This window comes from Chrysochloris asiatica, unplaced genomic scaffold, assembly GCF_000296735.1.
Source record: "Chrysochloris asiatica unplaced genomic scaffold, ChrAsi1.0 scaffold00013, whole genome shotgun sequence".
NCBI lineage: Eukaryota > Metazoa > Chordata > Mammalia > Afrosoricida > Chrysochloridae > Chrysochloris > Chrysochloris asiatica.
In genome coordinates this window covers 24,416,280-24,436,912 of record NW_006408531.1, presented here as the reverse complement: position 1 = coordinate 24,436,912, position 20,633 = coordinate 24,416,280, and the positions used below count along the sequence as shown (strand labels likewise).

General features: G+C 40.9%; 1 protein-coding gene across 1 annotated transcript in view; it reads right to left on the bottom strand.

Annotated features, from left to right (window-relative positions):
* Positions 1-20,633, bottom strand: part of ARHGAP18 (Rho GTPase activating protein 18) — a 188,498-nt gene that overhangs the window by 117,961 nt on the left and 49,904 nt on the right. The window lies entirely within an intron of this gene.

The following is a 20,633-nucleotide window of genomic DNA, read 5'->3' as shown; positions in this document are numbered from 1 at the left end:
GTGAGCAATTTGGAATGAAAGCAGTGAAACAATGAAGCCATTTAAACAAGAAAATGCCACAACCAAATGAGTAATTTAGAAAGATAATTTTAATAAGTAAAAATACAATGACAATTTGGGGGACAATAACTTAGGGGAGCCCTGAGAGATGGCAATAACATTCTGAACCAAGAGGCAATAGTAGAAATAAGAGTGATTAGAAAATGTAAAATGCTTTTCCCAATTAGACTCAAAATGCCCTGGCAACCAGTTAGGTAAAGCAGATGAAGGAAACAGGAGAAACAAAGACTCCACAGTTTGTTCTTGAACAGTAGAGTAGATTGCAAAGTCTATCACCAAAAGAGGCAGCACAGAAAAAAGAGCAGGTCTGGAAGAAAACACGACCCCTTCAGTTTTGAACTGCTAGATTTGAGGTATGTTCTGGACCCATGTGACCCAGCATGATCCATAAGCATCATCTAAAACCTAGTTAGAAAGCTTGGCTTCACCCAGACCTGTGAAATCTGAACCTGCATTTTAACAAAATCTCCAAGTGCCTCTATGTCTATTCAAGTAAGAGAACACCACCCCAGGCATTAAAAAATATACATCAGGAGCTAATGAAAGAGGTATGGGCTAGAGGATGACTTTGAAAAGTCATCAAGATAGGAGTTAAACAATGGTAGTAAAAAGAGGTTTACTCACAGGAAATGACATTTAAACATTTATAAAAGAACTGTGCATCTCTAGGAGAAGGGCACATTTAGGATCCAGATAAAGAATTATAATAAAAATAAATAATGGCTGTTAAATGTATTAACTAAAAACTAAACCAAGAAGAAAAAGAGATGAAACAGAGGAAGCAAAATCTTTGTGTGCAAAAACTCATAATAGTGAAAATCCCATTAAAGATATAAACAACTTACTTTTATGATTAAGACAAATTCATATTCATATTCCTTAAAACTCAAGGATGTCTACCAATAGAAATGAATTTGTTGTGAATGAAGGCAGACTTAAATAGGTACCCAGAAAAGGCCACTGCTGGCTGGGACAGAGGTCACCAAGGCCTTGCAGAAGGCCTGGATTCTTGTCTAGTTTCACCATGCAGCTAATGGACTTGAGGCACCTCAGTGTTATTTGTATGCCACAGTCTCCGTTAGATAATGAGGAGGCTGAGAACAAGATGTTCTCTTCTAAGATCATTTCCAGCTGAGACTGATTTGAAATGGTTGCAAGATGAGATTTATCTGTTGCCTCCAAATACTCCCCTGATGATAGCATGAAGGTGCCTGGTATTCATTCCATTCTCCAACCTCAGCCCATCCCATCTTCCTCAGCCCCAACCTTATCCTGCAAATAACTTTTCTGAAGTTTGGTGTCGAATTCGGTGGCTGTTTAGAGCTGGTTTCCATTCTACCAAGAGATCTTCACTGTCTACTGTCTCCCAGGTGGCACTGACGTCACTGCCGCATGTTGCCAAGCACACACCCAGAATGCAAACGCCTTGCAACCAAAAGCCACTCCCAAGAACCCTACTAACTGCAGTGTCCCAAGGCATAAGACCCTTTGAATATATCTTGCTAAATTAGAAGGTAAATAATTGTACATAACTGCCATTTCATATAAAAGCCTTAAAATATTTCTGCTTTAAAAAAAAAAAAAAAAAAATGGCTTCACTGCAGGTCACAGAAGCAAAACCAGGAATATCAAGCTGTGCTCTTTTCTGAGGGGGATAGAGCACATGAATACAAATATGGCCCAAAGATGAAAGTAGAGAAGACAAGAGCAGGCTGTTCTTTCAGTAACCACAGCAGCCCCGGCTGAAGGGCCTATCAGGGCAAAATGTCTGCCTCTCCGCTCCTCGGAACAAATACTCAGTGTAAACCCACACTCTCCTTTTGAAGTGGATGCACTTTGTCTATTGTAATCCTCTTGTCTTAAATTATCCTCCAATATGTATCTGGAGATGTGTGCTGTTTTGCCAGGGCAGATGCCCTTCACATCACACAGAATCCACTAAAGCATCTCCTCATGTAAAAAACGCCTCCATCTACAGCCAAGCTGCAGCCAGAGGGTTTTCTGCCAGTGATAGCAAACCCATATGTGAAAAATTCTTTCAGCTTTTCAGGTACATCTATCCAGTCCTACCGAAAGCAAATCCTTTAGTTAACATTAGTACCAGGTCACAATCATCTTACATAAGATTCATTTGTTTTTATCACTGAGCCTTCACCAACAAGGCTACACTGACAGCAGGAATAAGCATAGTTGGGAGTAACTCTGCCAGCATTTAATCTCAGCACATCACAATTCCTTAGGGGGGAAATTTTGAGAAAAAGAAAAGCCCTACATCTCACTTCAAACATTGTTGTTGTTAAGTGCCATCAAGTCAATTCGGACCCATAGCGACCCTGTATAGGTTTTCCAAGGAGCAGCTGGTGAGCTTGAACCACCAACCTTGCAGTTCAAACAGCTTTGCAGTCTGATGCATTAACCCACAGCGCCACACCAGGGCTCTACTTCAAACATAAACATAACTAAATTTTTATTACCTACACCATACTGTGGAGTGCAGGGGCTCCAAACAAGCACTGGGCTTCAAACTTCAAGGTTGGTGGTTCAAGCCCACAAGGCACTCTACAGAATAAAGATGAGGTTTTCTACTCCTGCAAAGATTTGTTGTTGTTGGTAAGTGCTATGGAGTCACTTCTGACTCATAGTGACACTATGGGGTTTTCGAGGTATGGCTGGTGAGCTTGAACTGCTGACATTGCAATCCAGCACATTGACCCACAGCAGCGCCACACCAGGATTCCCTATATCACTATAAGGTAAGCACTACAATTAGTCCCATTTTCAGTATGAAGGAACTAAGGGGCTTAGAGAAATGAATCAGTAGAGCCAGAAAGCCAAGTTGCAACCCAGCCATGTGGTTCTACAGCCCTACTCTTTGCCTCTACACATCACAAAAGGCTTTGAAATCTGCCCTCAGCAAGAGTAAACTCACAACAGCAAAAACTCTGCTTACTGTCAAGTCAATTCCAACTCACAGAGACCCTATGGGAATAGAGGAGAACTGCCCCATTGGATTTCAAGACTGTAATCTTCACAAAAGCAAATTGCCACATCTTTCTCCAACATCATGTCTTATGGTTTTGAACCACCAATCTTCTGGCTAGCAGTCCAGTGCTTAACAACTACACCACCAAAGCTCCTTACTCTATAATACAAATTACTATCGACTCAACTGAGTACTGGTGTGGCACTATGGGATAATCACTATACTGCTAATCACAAAGTTGGTGGTTCAAACCCAACAGACGTTCCTTGGAAACACTTATGAGTAGGCACCAACTTGATGGCATTTAACCAACAAAGTTGATTTAATGGCAAACAGCAATAAAAACAATGTACCTAAAGCAGTAAATGATAAATACAAACAATCCAATCCCTGCCTTTCTTGGACAACAGACTTCTATCGCCTTGCACCCCACCCCACCCCCGCCACCGCCCCCAGAAAAAGATAAAGGACCAGGTTCAAGTTCAGCTAATGTAAATATTGCCAATGAGAACGATTGAATGGTTTGCCTAGCAACATCAAGGTAGTTAGAGGCTGTGCCAATTCTCTAGCAAGGTTTCCAACTCCCCAGTCAGGAAATAGCATAAGCAAGTACCCTCCATTAGGGCAGATGGTATTATGACAGAGAAAACACATTACTCTTCAACTTTATCACTAGGGTAATAAAGTAGGGGGGTTAAATAGTCTTCTATTGATAAATATTTTCATTCTGTGAACTTTGACAGCCCAACCCACTAATCCTCTGGCTAGCCTAAAAACAATTAACCACAGTGAGACTAGTACTATATTCTCCAATATATTCTCACCTACTGAAACTTGTTCCTTTGGAAAGAAAAGAGCTGCTAATAAGACTTCAGCAGTTATAGCCCACAGGGAATATCTAGCTGGCAGACGTGTTTTATTTGGCCAGCATGCTGTTTCAAACATTTTTTGAGTGGCTTACCACATTTTTCTCTTGTAACTTGTTTCTCTGGATAGGCCTCAGGTGCCACGGGGCCAGCCCCTTTTCCACAGATAGGCTTTCCAGTTAGCTGTGGTCCCCACTGGTCCCACTTGAACAAGCTCTCTGCTGGTCCCTGAGGGCATCTGAGTTTGCCGTTTATGCTTTACTGCACTGATATTATGACATTTACAATAACATGACCCACTGTTTCCAACCCATCTCAAGTCATTGAAATATACATTCCACATGAAAACAAGGCTGACTTTATCAGAAAGAAAGGATAAAGGAAAACAGGACTGAAGAAGATGGGGCATCTTGATTCGGGCACTAACTGTATAGGTAAAGAGCGGTGTTACTTGATGTTACCCCCGTTCAATGCATTGCTGGATATTTATTAAGTGGCAAATTTAGAAAGTTAGATTGGCTACTGAAAATTATTTTTACCAATCTGAAAATTGTGCACCAAAATTTTGTACAAACATAGGACTTTTCCCAGATACGTATTAATGAAGGGAAGATATGAGTTCTTTAGAAATCAGGTAGTCTAGAATTTTAAATCTGGTTCCACTACTTTCCATGAGATCTTAACCAAGTTATCTAAAACTCAGAGCATCTAAAACTCAGAGCCTGTCTTCTCACAGTCATTCGCGTATTCACAATGACTTACTGAGCATCTAGGTGTTACGTATGTACACTAGGTATGATCCACATGCTGAGGATTCAGTACTATAAGGATAAAGCAATGCCCCTGTCTTCATGAAGCTCACATTCTAGTGGCAAGGAAGTAAAAAATAAATCAACAAAAGGGTTGGCAAAAAAAAAAAAAAAGTGCTATGAAAATGAATAGACTGGAATAAGGGGGTTTGTGGGTAGGATAGGTGCAGGAGATCATGCTAATAATAAGAGATTTGAGTGGAGATATAAATTGAGGAAATAAGGGGTAAGCCATGCACATGTTTAGAGCATGTTTAAAAACATGACAAAGAATCCCTGACCATGTTGTTGGCACTTTTTAGAAGTGTGGCAAGTTTCTATCTCCACCTCCTCACCCCTTCATTGCTTCCCCCCTGCCATCACGGTGTTGTTGTTGTGATGTGCTGTGGAGTCAGTTGTTCCGACTCATAGTAACCCTGTAACACGGTTTCTGAGGCTGTAAATCTTTACGGGAGCAGAAAGCCTCATCTTTCTCCCGCGGAACAGCTGGTAGTTTCGAACTGCTGACCCTGAGGTTCACAGCCCGATTCGTAACCACTACGCTACCAGAGTTCCTTGCCCTCTAGGTGTAGCCTTCAGGATCTATTATGTGCCTTTCCATCAGCACCAAAAATATCAAAACAAAGCAGACCAAGGGTCAGAAAACCTCACTTTAAATTCTATGTTCTAAGCAATGAAAAGAGTTCTGGTACTGTTAATGGTTACAAATCAGGCTGCGAACTTCAAGGTCAGCAGTTCAAAACTACAAGCTGTTCTGTGGGAGAAAGATGAGGCTTACTGCTCCTGTAAAGATTTATAGCCTTGAAAACCCTGTACAGGGTTGCTAGAAGTCAGATCTGACTCCACAGCACATAACCACCACCATCACCACCAATCAATGAAGAGTCCTGGTGTGGCACTGCAGGAAATGCGCTGGACCGCAAAGTCGGTTTAAACTGAAAGGTCTTGGTGTTTCAACCTCTCACCAGCTGTTCCTTGGAAACCCTATACAGGGTTACTATGGGTCAGAACCAACTCGACAGCACTAAAAACAATCAATGAAAATCTACACCTGTCAAATCTTATTTTCGAAACTAACTGTGTTTTAAAGAGCTCTGATAGCGTAGTGATTATGCATTGGGCTGTGAACCGCAAGGTCAGCTTTTCAAAACTACCAGCTGTTCCAGCTGTTCCACAGGAGAAAGATGAGACTTTCTGCTCCCGTAACAATTTACAGCCTCGAAAACCCTGTACAGGGTTGCTAAGAGTCGGAACTGATTCCACAGCACATAACCACCGCCACTACCACCACCACTGCATTTTGGGAAAATAAAGCACTCCAGAATATCATGGAGTAATTTGTGTTTTAATATTATGATCATCTCTCCTTGGAGGATGACCAGCAGAACATAAAGGCTTTTCTAGGTTTCTGGGTCAGACAAGCGTGGGTTCACCACCCAGCTCTCTGCTGGATGCATGACCTTGGTCAAGTTACTGAGTTATTCCAGCCTCAATTTTTTTTCAATCTGTGAAGTGGAGGCTAACAACTTTACCTACTTTCAGAGTCGAGGTGAAACTTGAGTAAGATTATGTACACAAATACATGGGGACTTTCCTGGAAGAAGAGTTCAGTGATGTGAATCTATCTGTTACCGGAGCTTTTAATTGTATGTCCCAGAAATCAACTATGACTAAACAGAGGAGAAATTTCTTAAAAGCTCACTGGTGGCTCCCAGAATACCCACTGTTGTTGTTGTTAGGTGCTGTCAAGTCGGTTCCAATTTAAAGAAGCCCTATGCACAACAGAATGAAACCCTGCCTGGTCCTGCACCAGTCTCACAATTATTGTTACGCTTGAGCCCAATGATACTAAGAATATCCATAAGCTGTGAATAATGTCCCAAATCAAGCCGAAGAGTCATTTACAGACACCTTGGAGCAATGATGATGTAGTTCAAACCATCAGGTCAAAAGCAAAAGCAAAGAAACAGGTGCCTTGGAGCCAACACTGACGCATGGAAACTCACACGTGTCAGAGTAAAAGTGTGCTCATTCAAAGGCTCGTGTTTTAGATTACCAGGCCTTTCCTCTCTAGACACCTCTGGGTGGACTTGAACACCTAACATTTCAGCTAACAGAACAGCACGTTAATCATAGTCACCATCCAGGGACTCTCCAAACCAGAATGGGCATTTGGAGGCTGGGCAGTCAAAACACAATGATCCTGCCCTTATGAAGTTCCAATTCTAGATGAAAGCGGACATAGAAGAGTTGTCGTTAACTAAGTTGACTTATTTGGGTGACAGAAGTCTAAGCTCACCATTAGTACAACATACAGTTTCCTCACTGGACTCACTTTCCAGCACCTCCCTCCCCAGGAATGCCCCTTATCTTGGCCTTGGCGTGCTACACTAATTTCAGTCTCCTCTTGCCTTCCAACCTGCCTGCCCATTCCTCCCATCTCCAGCTCATTCCCTCCAAGGCACCTTATTACCAACTGATTTACACCCTGACTATACATACCTGCATGGAAACAGACGCAATTCTGTTTGGGAATACACAGTGCACAGTTAGAAAACACATGCACATAAAGTTATAAATAACACTACCAGCTCACTGATAACTCCGTGTGTAGATATCTCATCTCACAAACGAGGGTACAAGTCCTGGTTGACAGACAACACCATCTTCTCCTCTTTTGTACTTGTTACAGGCCTATTTCCTGTTCCTTCCCAATGCCAAGTATCCTATACATCTGCCTTGAAGCACCATTTTTATACTGAATATCAAATATCTAATTTATATACAGATATTTTATAAAATAGTATTAAAGTATAATTTTTTAAATCCTTTTTACTCATAATTTTTAGATAAAAAAAAAAAGAAAGGCTAACCACCTATTCCAGAAAGTAAGGAATCCCACTGCCCCAATTTTACAAAGAAGATACAAAAAGGGAGGTTTTTTATTTTTTTAACTCCCATGGAATAACATCCCCATCTTGTGGGCACTATTACTCAATGTTTTCAAAAATCATGGTGACAATTTTCAAAACTGTACTGTACCATCTCTTAAAGGAGCTCTGGTAGCGCCGTGGTTACAAATCGGGCTGCTAACCTCAAGGTCGGCAGTTCGAAACTACCAGCTGCTCCGGGAGAGACAGATGAGGCTTTCCGCTCCTGTAAAGATTTGCAGCCTCAGAAATCCTGTGCAGGGTCCCTATGAGTTGGAACCTGATTCCAAGGTACTTAACAACAACAACCATCTCTTAGTACTTATCAGGGATAGACAGACTTGAAATGCAACCTATAGGAGGCCGACAGGCCAGAATTTGATTCTTTTTATACTAAATGCTTCATGGAGAGCAGTTAAAGTTTTTCAAGAATTTTTAAACCTGAAAAATTGTATCAGGCATTCAACAGGTCTTCAGGGGGGAAAGAATTGAATTCACAGGTACTTAAAGAGGAAGTCATCCCATGAGAGACTTCCCTCCTTCCTATATGTAATGGGCTTATTCAGGAAATATTTATTGAGAACCTAAGTATCTAGCGCAGTATCCAGAATTGTCCTGGTCACGCCCTGTCAAGCAGAAAGCAATATGGACTCTGAGGGCAAAGAGGCACTGACGAAACCTTAGTGGTTTTTAGCAGGATCCTGGTCAAGGGCAGGAGGCTAGCAACGTCAGCCTGGTCTCTTGGCCAAGAGGAGAAACGTTACTGGGCGTTCAGGAATATGCTTGAACAAAAGGATTCAAAAACGAGAAAGGAAAAGATGGTGGCAAGAACAATGAGCAATGGAAAAGCAAGAGGAGGACATTAGTGGTATCATTTTCATTAAGAAGAAAGAAGAATGTGGACCTCTATCAAAAGGAAGGGATAGGGGAAAGCAAGGAGAGATGCCGACAATAAACATCTTGTTCCTCTGTACTGCAAACCCCTAACCAAACCCATTGCCACTGAGTTGATTCCAATCATGGGCTGCACACCATGTGGTCAGTAATTCAAATGCTGATCCTACAGCACTTCCAGAGTTCCACAGTAGCCTATAGGAGAGAGTTACTGTAAGTGCCCCTTAAAATTCAAGGAAGCCTGTCACTTCCAGATACCACAGATGTTTAAAGTTCCCCAGTCATTACCTCCGAGTCTTCTGGAATTACCATACAAGCAGCTTATCTGGTCTTGCTCACTGTTCCGCTCATTTCCCCTCACTTAGTTTAGTTTTTTTTTCCCCTACAAATAGAGGAAATTGTGCTTCCAAGCCAAGGCATGATGTAAATTTACTGTTTTTAGCCATAATTTATTTCAGAATGACCTTTTTTTGAAGAAGAAGGTTACCAATACATGACAGAGCCCAAGTGCAGTACAAATGTAGCAGCACCCTCTACCATTAGTTTCCAACCAGTGCATCTAAATAGTCACCAAAATGTATGTAAAAAGATTCTATGGGCTCAGCATGTCTGATGTTGTTTATGCCGTCAAGTCAGTGCTGACTCATGGCGACCCTGTTTGGCAGGCTTGGGGAATGTCAGACCTACAGGTCATAGAATGCCTGCAAAATCATTTGGTCTGACCCTGCCAAGGCAACCACAGTTTCAGCCATTGCATTGTTGTTGTCATTAAGTGCCACTGAATTGGTTCCAACTGATAACAATCCAATAAAGAGTTTCCATGGAGCAGCTTGTGGGTTTGAACTGCCGACCTTGTAGTTCACAGCCCAGTGCTGATCTTACAGTGCCACACCAGGAGTCCAGCCATCACATTATTGTTGTTGTTAAGTGCCATTGAGTCAATTCGGACACATAGCAACCCTGTACAGGGTTTCTGAGAAGCAGTTGGTGGATTTGAACCGCTGACGTTGTAGTTCATGGTCCAGTGGTTATCAGACAACGCCACACCATGAGTCCTTTCTGATTCATGGTGGTGGTGGTGGTGGTGATGTACCATGGAGTTGGTTCCGACTCATAGCGACACTATAGGGTTTTCACAGCTGTAAATCTTTAAAAGCCTCATCTTTCTCCTGTGGAATGGCTGGTAGTTTCGAACTGTTGACCTTGATGTTGACAGCCCAACTTGTAGCTACTACACTACTGGAGCTCCATTTCCAACTCACAACAACCCTGTAGAGGGTTTCTGAGACAGTAAATCTTTATGGAAGCAGACAGTCTCCTTTTTCCTGGACAATGACTATGGATTTGAAATGACAACCTTATGGTGAGTAGTTCAGTGCTTATCTTACAGCCTTCACATTGTTGTTAAGTGCTGTCGAGTCAGTTCCGACCCATAGCAACCCTGTATAGGGTTTCCGAGGAGCAGGTGGTGAGCTTGAACCGCCGACCTTGCAGTTCAACAGCATTGCAGTCTGGAGCATTTACCCACAGTGCCACACCATCACATTAGAAGTGAGTTAAATGTTTGACCAAATATACCAGGCTAATTTTAACGTTAATAATTTTGTATTGCCTGCAAATGATGTTATAAATTTTGGCAGAAAGAAGGTTCCCCACCCCTGCTATATAGGTCTTCTGAGGAGCAAATGGTGAGTCTGAACCACCAACCTTGCACTTCAAACCCACCCTGCAGTCTAGTGTTTATCCTATAGTGCCTTTGTGAATAATATATGAATGACTTACAGGATATTCTGGTTCATACTGGGTCCCCAGAGGTTTACCCTCTGGTTTTGATGGTCCTATAAACTGACTCCCAGCCAGCCTTTCACCCTGTTTTGCACCAGGCTAATTTCACTCTCAAGGACCCCACATTCTGGCCCAACAATTCTTCCATGCCAAATCCGCACAGTTTGCAACCTACATGACACCTTTTTTGTTTTCCCTAACTCCCATCACGAGGAATGTTGTCCTCTGCTCAATCTGATCCATGTCCCACCCTTGTGGTTCACTCACAGAATGACTCCACGATTCGAATTGATCCCTGTAGCAAGCGATTCTCATATTGGAGAAGTGTAGGCTTTAGATACGAACAATCATACCATTTACTGATAAAGAATTTCGGACAAACTGCCTAGCCTCTTAGAACCTGTTTCCTTGTTTGTCAAATGAAAGAAAAATGCCTGCTTTGCAGAGCTGCTATAAGAAATGGAAATAATTTATGCAAATTGTCAAATACTTCATAGTAGATATTCAATCGAGTCCTGGCTGATGCAAATGGCAATGCATTTGGCCTGAGTCCACTCAGAAGTGCCAAACAGTCCACATCCAAAAGATTAGCCACTGAAAACCGTATGAAACACAGTTCTACAGACAGTCCTTACAAACAAGATGCCTGCCTAACTGTGTCCTTAAGAATGTTTAGGTAAGTTGGAACAGGTGCACACGATTCTTTTTAGCCTTACTTTAATTAAAAAAAAAAAAAAAGCTCAAATCCTTTTCAATGATTTAAAACGTACATGTGCAGCAAGTGAAAATGATTGTGCAGAGAAAGTGTTGTGAGTAGGAATCGAGTCAAGCATTTCAAAGTGAAGACAAATCAACATAGCATTAAATGGCAAGTAAGAGTTGCCCATAAATCACATGTACATAACCCAGGACTGCCAGTACTGTGCCATACACAGGGCCACCATGAGTCAGTCACTCGACAGCAACTGGAAGTTATGTTGTTGTTAAGTGCTGACGAGTTGATTCCAACACATAGCAACCTTGTATAGGGTTTCCAAGGAGCAGCTGGTGGGTTTGAACCACTGACCTTGTGGCTAACCATCCAGTGCTTACTCTACAACACCACACCAAGACTCTTAGTGATAGATAGATACTCAATAAATGAAGCTCATATTTAAAAATGAAGCAAAACTGTTGTCCTTAGTGATGGAAAAAAATGTAATCACAAACGGCTTCAGTCAAAGCTATGAGCTTCCTATGAGCAAGGTCCAGACCTTACTCTCCTTTGTGCATGTAGAGCTCTGACCCCTGTGCACTTAACATTTAATTTCCTATTAAACAGCAATGGAAAAAGAAAAAGACTAAAATAATGCATATGAAAATGTTAGTGTATCTATCTCCAACAATGGGACAGGCAATCTATGGTTTTCTAATTTGTGCTTTTCTATATTGGTGTGGCTCTATAGGGTCAGCACTGGACTGTGAACCACATGGTCGACACTTCAAACCCATCAGTTGATCCTCAGAAACTCTATATGAGGTTGCTATAGTCAAAATTAACAACAACATATTAACAAAACTGATTGCATGAACAAACATTATAAAAGTTATTTTAAATGTTTTCAAGTCACACCATAATTTTATAGAAATGCCACCCAATACAAACAGCAAATAAAAATTATACTGCTGTTGTTGTTAAGTGCCGTTAAGTTGGTTCCTAACTCACAGCGACCCTGTATAGCGTTGTCTGAGGAGCAACTGGTGGCCTTGAACTTTTGGTTATCAATGCAGTACTTATCCTACAGCATACCAGCACCCCAAAAATTACATTAAGAGTAGTTCTTCATCTTCACTTGACTTTACATGTTTTCAGTGTTTGATTTTTCTCTTTAGTCACTTATACTCCATAAAACAACTTTTTCTAAATGAAAACAAGGATTGTAGTTGCTGTTGTTAAGTGCTGTCTAGTAGATCCTGTATAGGGTTTCTGAGGAGCAGCTGGTGGCTTGAACCACCAACCTTGCAGTTCAAACCAACTTTATAATTCAGCACATTAATTGATAGCACCACAACAGGGCATAGTTTTTAATTTAAACTCCTCTAAATTCAATTCCATTTGTGTTATCACGGTCAACTCTACTTTGAGGAGGCAGCTCTTCCCCAGTTGCATTTTGAGTGCCTTCCAACCTGAGAGGCTCACTTTCCGGCACTATATCTGACAGTGTTTCTCTGTTATTCATAAAGTTTTCAGTAACTAAATATTCTAAAGTAGTTCATCTCTCCTTCTCCCTAGTCGGTATTCATCTGGAAGCTCATCTGACACCTGTCCACCATGGGTGACCCTGCTGATATTTAAATATCCATGACATAGCTTCCAGAATCACAGCAACTCACAAGCCAACACATTATGACAAAATGACAGAAGAGGATGTGGAACAAGGGATACACATTGCTGATGTCCAATGGATCTTGGTTGAAAGCAGAGAATATCAGAAAGATGTTTACCTGTGCTTTATTGACTACGCAAAGCTTTCGATTGTGTGGATTATGACAAGCTCTGGACAACATTGAGAAGTATGAGTATTCTGGAACACTTAATTGTGCTCATCAGGAATCTGTAACTGAACCAAGAGGCAGTTGTTTGAACAGAACCTGGGAACACTGAATGGTTTAAAATTAAGAAAGGTGTGCGACAGGGTTGTATTCTTTCACCATACATATTCAAACTATATGCTGAGCAAATAATCCGAGAGCTGGGTTATGTGAAGAATAACGTGGCATCAGGATTGAAGGAAGACTCATTAACACACTGTGATATGCAGATGATACAAACTTGCTTGCTGAAAGTGAAGACGACTTAAAATACTTACTGATCAAGATCAAAGACCATAGCCTTCTGTATGGGTTGCATCTCAATGTAAAGAAAACAAAAATCCTCACCACTGGACCAATAAACAATATTCTTATCAACTGAGAAAAGATTGAAGTTGTCAAGGACTTCATTCTTCTTGGATCAACTATCAACACTCATGGAAGCAGCAGTCAAGAAATCAAACGACGTATTGCATTAGACAAATCTGCTGCACAAGACCTTTTTAAAGTGTTGAAGAGCAAAGATGTCAGCTTGAGGACTAAGGTGCACCTGACCCAAGCCATGGTATTTTCAATAACCTCATATGCATGTGAAAACTGGACAGTGAATAAGGAAGACCGTAGAAGAACTGATGCATTTGAGTTATGGTGTTGGAGCAGAATACTGAAAGTGCCACGGGCACCAAAAGAACAAACAGATCCATGTTGGAAGAAGTGCAGCCAGAGTGCTCCTTGGAGGCCAGGATGGCCAAACTTCATTTCTTATACTTCAGACATATTGTCAGGAGGGACCAGTCACTGAAGAAGGATATCGTGTTTGGTAAGGTGGAGGGTCAGAGTAAAAGAAGACCCCCAGCGAGATGGATTGGCAAAGTGGCAGCATCAATGGGCTCAAGCATGGCAACACTTGTGAGGTTGGCCCAGGACTGGGCAGTATTTTGTTCTGTTGTGCATAAGGTGGCTATGGTACTGACTTGATGGCACCTAACAACAACAAATTTGATTCCAAAACATCCCCTCAGAATTTTGTTTGCCTTGATGTTGTTGCTGTCGTTAGATGTCACCAAGTTGGTTTTAACTCATAGCAACTCTGAACAGTGTTTCCAAGGAGCAGCCAGTGGGTTTAAACTGTCATCCTTGGGGTTAGCAGAGCAGTGCTTATCCTACAGTACCACATGATAGTGAGTGTTAATCTTCTATATCAACTTCAAGTTCAAATCTAATCTAAAATCCATTTTAAAAAAGAAACTAAACATAAGAAATCCCACACCTTTATTTTTGAATGTCTGTGTCACTATTTTGATGATTCATACTCTCTTATGTGGCAGGGGGCTAGAATCACCTGCAGTTTTAACATTTTAAATATTCTTTACTATATTATTCAGGCTTACAAACAAAAGAGAAATTCTCTAATTCAAACCTGAAGTGGCAATATGGAGTACATGTTAAAATAAGACAGAAGATCACATATCGTGGGGAACTTTTCCCCCGCATTCTGGTAGAAGACATGTACACTAATGATGATGAATGTACCATCAAAGGAAAAGAGAAGCATCAGGTAGGTAGATAATGTCTGAAAATCTCTTACATCATTCAGGTCATATCAAAAGGAAATTCATTCAGATAGTTCAAGCCCTTCTCCCAAAAAGCCCTCAGCTGGCTGTTCTTCTCCTGTGAGAGCCCCCTCAGCAGCAGGACTGTGGTCCTTCTTAGCACTGCTCAGGCCCCTGCCCTCCATACAGATCTCAACCTCTCTCAGGATTCCTGGATTCAAAAGAAGTGTCAGTCCCCTCCCAATTCCCAATCCTGTGCTATCACAGATTTCAACTTTTTCCACGTATTAGTAAAACCAACCTCTTCAAACCATCAGGTTCATAAAACTGTCATATTTTAGAGATACCAGAACTGTCATATTTTAGAGATACCAGGAGTTAGAAACCTTGCAGATCATCTAGATAAGTGGTTCTCAATCTTACCAGACAGACTTCCCCATCACATAACACAAATTTTATAATCTCCACCTCTGCCTTCAGAAGTGAAAGCCATCATGTGGGTTAATGCAATGGACTGCAAAGTCATTTTGAACTGCAAAGTGAGGGGTTCAAGCTCACTGGTCACTCCTTGGAAACCCTATATAGGGTCGCTGTGGGTTGGAACTAACTTGACAGCACTCAGAAACAACAACAATTTTAGTAAGTTAGATTTGTATGTGTATGCATGCTAAAAAATGCACTTTCCCATAATATTTTCTATGTTGTTGTTAGGAGATGTGGCAATTTCAGCTCATAGTGACCATATGTACATCAGAATGAAACACTGCCCAGTCCTATGCCATCCTCACAATCATTGCCATGTTTGAGCCCATTTGTATAGCCATCTCCAAAATCTGTGACATCTCCAACTGTGTCAATCCATCTCCTTAAGGATCTTCCTCTTTTTCACTTAATTAAGCACGATGAGGATAGGCACCTACTGACACATGTTCACAGTATGTAAGAGACATTGTCATAATCCTTTCTTCCTAGGAGCATTTGGGCTGTATGTCTTCCAAGATAGATTCGTTTGTTCTGGGAAGTCCATAGTACATTCAGTATTCTCCTCCAGTCTTCCTTATTCACTGTCAGCCTTTCACAACTATCTGAGGCCCCCGAAACTATCATGGCGTGTGTCAGGCTCACGTTGGTCTTCAAAGTGACTGACACCTTTGTACTTTAAAGCAGTCTTTTGCAGCAGATTTGCCCAATGTAATTTGATTTCTTGAGTGTTGCTTCCACCGGCATCAGTTGTGGAATCAAGTAAAATGAAACCGTTGACAACTTCAATAATACTACCATATATAATAAGATTACCATCATATTAAGGTCATATAAAGTAAAATCATTCAAAATTAAATACTGTATCTCTACACGTTAACAAATGTTTGGGCACTAACTGATAGAATGAAGTGGTAACTTGCTTATATCTCTTTATGTGTAAGCTTAGACTTCGTGAAAAATAAGATTAGAATACATTCCTCTTAAAAGCATACATAAAATAAAAAAACAAAATGCAGATGGTACATGAAATCAATGACTTGAATTAGGATAAACATAGTTGAGACTTAGGTGTACATGTACATGAGATCCTGCAGGAATGTCAACTGGGTCACTAGAAAGTCAGACAGAACACCAGACAATTCTTTGTTTGTCAAGAGTACCCTGACTATAGGACTTCTAACACAACTGGAACCTGTCCCTGAAACGAGTCTATAACATAGAACACCCTCATAAATTTCCAAAGTGACCTTTAGTGGGCAATACTGCCCCACTCTGGTTCAAGTTCATTTGCCCTTGCTACCTTTGAGAACACAGAAATCCTGGGAGGTTCAGTGATAATACAGCAGGTTACTGTCAATGACATGCTGGTTTCAGAAGCAAGTCTCATAATCAGGACACGTGAACAAACACCCACTCTGTCTACTGTCTCTGTCTGACTCTTTCTCCTTTCCCTCTCACTCCCTCCCCCCCTCAAGCTGGCTCCAACGTTTCACCCTTGTCCTATGAAATCATTGCCCTTAGAATTTAACCATGTGTGTCCTTCAAGCCCACCACCTCAGTCATTCTCCCCTAATTGTCTGTGCTGACATGACCCTTCTCTGCACATTGTGTCTCACTAATATGGCAACAGCCAGAGTCTCACAGACTCAAACCACAAAACTCTCCAATTCAGTGTTCCTCTTCCTGAGCCATACCAAAAATCCCGATTGCCTTCGGGACCCTCCAGTTCCCAACCAGCCCTTTAGGTCGGTTCCTTTCTCCCCATATCAGATTCTCTCAGCATCCAAAAGTAATGAACCCTGCCCAGTATGAGTTACTGGAGTTTTGATTTCCACACCCAACTGTGACTTGTCCCTTAGTCCTTAAGGCACAAAACTATAAAAAGATAAAAAGTGCTATCAAGTCAACTTTAAATCATGGTAACCCTGAGTGTATCAGAGTAGAATGATGTTCCACAGGGTTTCTGAAAAATCAGAAGCAGATCACCAGGCTTTTCTTAGGAGGCACCTCAGGGTGGATTTAAACTTCCAGCTTTTCAGTTCGCAGTCCAGCACACTGCTTGTACTACCTATGGATAGAATATCTTAAATTCCAAATCAAAGCATTTTGTGTGTGGTACTGTAGGATAAGCCCTGGACTGCCAACTGCAAGGCTGTCAGTTCAAACCCACCATCCACTCTTTGGAAATCCTATACAGGATCACTATGACTTCGGAGCCATTTGGCGGCACTTAACCACAAGTATTTCATAGTCATCAGTAACAATAGAATTCTATTCAATGTTGTTTTAGCTTCTGAAAATTTTCTTTCAATGTTTGTCTGAAATCTGTTGAGCCAATCCCCAATTCAACCCACCTAAAGTAAATGACTTTCTTTTTATAATAATCAGGCAATAAGGAAGAAGCATCTTCCAGTAATGTCTTGTTCATGTCTTTATATCCAAGTGAAGTGTTCTCTTTCTAAAAAACAGCAAGTTCTATATTTCCTTCTATGGAGTCCTGGTGTGGCACTGTGGGTCAGTGAGCTGGACTGCAAAGTCGGTTTGAACTGCAAGGCCAGTGGCTCAAGCTCACCAGCCACTCCTTGGAAACCCTATTGAGGGTCGCTATGGGTCGAAACTGACTTGATGAAACTTAATAACAACAATAGTTCCTTTAGAAGGTGCCCTGGTAGTACAACAATTAGGCATTGGGCTGCTAACCAAAAGGTTAGTGCTTTAAACCCCTCAGCCACTCCATGGGAGAAAACACCTAGCCATCTACTTGGGAAAAGAGTACCCACTGCTATCAACACAATCCAAGGTGACAGAGTAGAACTGCCCCATATGGGTCCCAAGACTGTAAATCTTTACACAAGCAGACTGCCACATCATTGTCCCATGGAGCAACTGCTGCTGGGTTCGAACCTCTGACCTCCTGGTTAGAAGCACTTAACCCCTCTCCACCATGACTCCTCCTGTAAAGAATATGACTAGAACCGAGAAAACCCTATGGGCTAGTTCTTCCCTATCACATGGGATTGTTGAGTCAAAATTGACTCAACAGCACCTAATACCATATTCCCTCAAGATCTGGTTCCTGTTAATATTATGACTAAAGCTTTGTAGACCTTTGCCCAAATACTGACCTCTGAATTCTCCAATTAATAATTGAATAACAGAATGAAATAAATATTTACATCACCTAGTCAAATTATTTTATTTTACAAATGAAATACTTGAGATCCAGAGAGCTAGGAAACCATCACTGGCCACATAACCAATTATGTTTGCAGACAACAACAATGTTGTTTTTGCAATCTGATGAGAGCCTATCTCTTCTGCCCAGTGTCTTTCAAATGCACCAGTGAGCAATTTCATTATATTTACATACTTTAGAAAATAACAGGAAAAAATTTTTTTTTTCTTTTAAAAACAGGGGTTTGGATAAATTTACTTTGATTTAGTAAGATAAGTACTGAAAAAAGGAAATGTTTTCCTTTGCTACATATTTGCATGTTATAAGAAAATATAATGCAAATATCCAGCTCTTATTTCCCTTGTTAATTTTCAGTTTTTTCAAGTCAAAATACACCTTCAGCTTGCTTCCACAGGACAAAATACCCATGCCAAAAAAAAAAATCTCAAATTGAGTAATTAATGTTACAATTACAGGTAAAAATTTAAGTTTAAATCAGTTAGATTTCAAACTTTATTTTATGCCTATTTAGGCAGAATGGAAACTATAGCATTTAATCTGAAATAATTTCTTAAATTCAAAAACTGTCTTGTTGTTGTTGTTGTTAAGTGCCATCAAGTCAGTTCCAACCCATAGCGACCCTGTATAGGGTTTCCAAGGAGCAGCTGGTGAGCTTGAACCGCCAACCTTGCAGTTCAAACGGCTTTGCAGTCTGACGCATTAGCCCACAGCGCCACACCAGGATTCCATAAACTGTCTAAATATTATTAATTAGTCACACTTTCTTAAAGTTCATAGTTCTCAATGTTTATTAAGTGCCGTTGAGTTGGTTCCGACCCATAGCGACTCTGTATAGGGTTTCCAAGGAGCAGCTGGTGAGCTTGAACCGTTGACCTTACAGTTCAAACGACTTTGCAGTCTGACACATTAACCCACAGCGCCACACCAGGACTCAATGTTTAGGCACCAATATTGTGGTGGCCAGATTAGATTATTTCCATTCTTTTCAAACATTTATTTTTACTATTTGCATCTTTCACATTAATTTTCCATCAGACAACTCTTTATCTAATGATATCTAAAAGAAGGCTGTAGTCAAAATCCAGAATACCAATTCATTTCAGGCCTCCAGGTACATATTATTACTGTACTGAATGTTCTCCAGTACCCTTGAAAATCTGGTGTGTCTGTTCTTTGAAGGGTAGTTGTTTTAAGTTCTATTTTGAACACCACCAAAATGTGGAAAAGAAAGTGAATATATTTTCCCAAAGCCACTCCACTGAATGACAACAATAGAGAAATGATTCAAAGATACAGACTCAAATCTCATTTTCCTGACCAGAAATCCCACAGAGAAATGCACACACACACACACACAAACACATGTATGCACAGTACACACCTCTTGGAAAAAGGTGATAGTCACTGATCTGCTTTTAGTTTTGTAATTCTGCCTCAAGCTTGTAATCTCCATTAAGGAAATATAATTTACTGAAGAATTTTCTAAACTGTCTAAAAATTCTAATTAACTGTTTATATCTACATGACAATTGTCAGTAAAATCCTCATTATTACAACCGATCATTACTGGGGCGGAAGGGCTAGAATAAGACACAGCTCTGGTAGTATAGTGGTTATGAGTCAGGCTGCAAACCACAAGGTCAGCAGTTCAAAACTACCATCTGTTCCATGAGAGAAAGATGAGGCTTTCTGCTCCCATAAAGATTTACAGCCTCAGAAACCCTGTACAGGGTCACTACGAGTCGGAATCGACTCCATGGCACATAACAACAACAACAAATATAGGTAATATGTACCGATGAAGATTGATAACTTATTTCTACCACTTAAAGCAAAGAGACCACAGACTGCCTGCTTGGCTCTATCATTAACTGTGTAATCTTGAATATGTAATTTCATCTTTCGAGTCTGTTTCTTTATTTAGAAATTAGGAGAGACAAGAATGTGAGAATAATACCTGTTTCAACTTTAAAATACTATCGCTTTCTGTAAACTGCTACAATTTGATGAACTTGACCTCAACTATGGCTGTAGTAATTTAAAAGAGGGAATGAATCTTTACAGCAAGAATCATTCCCAACCCCTCAGTACACAGGATTGACAGGGATGGTCAACTTAGACATTGGCTACCCAAAATGAGGAGGTTACAAAGGCAAGAAGTAACTGGCTTATAAGCTTTCATGAGGGAGCCTAGTTTCAGAGGGAGCCAGGGAAGGAAGAATCTCCACTGAGTGGTTTCCAGCCTGTCTAGACAGGGCTGATTAAAAGAGATGGTGATAAGACTCTTGTGGTCCAATAGTGAATAATTGCTATCAGGACCGACTGTGAGTGTTGCAAATGTGAAGGTAGATAGATGTTTTCTAACAAAAGAAAGGGCGTGGTTGATCTTGCAGTCCAGGAGCGGAGGACCCTGGGACCATCAAGGGAGAAGAGCTGAGTGCAAGACCCTATCCAGAGAATCAGTGATGCCAGAGATGGAGGCAGAGATGATGACGTGGAGAGA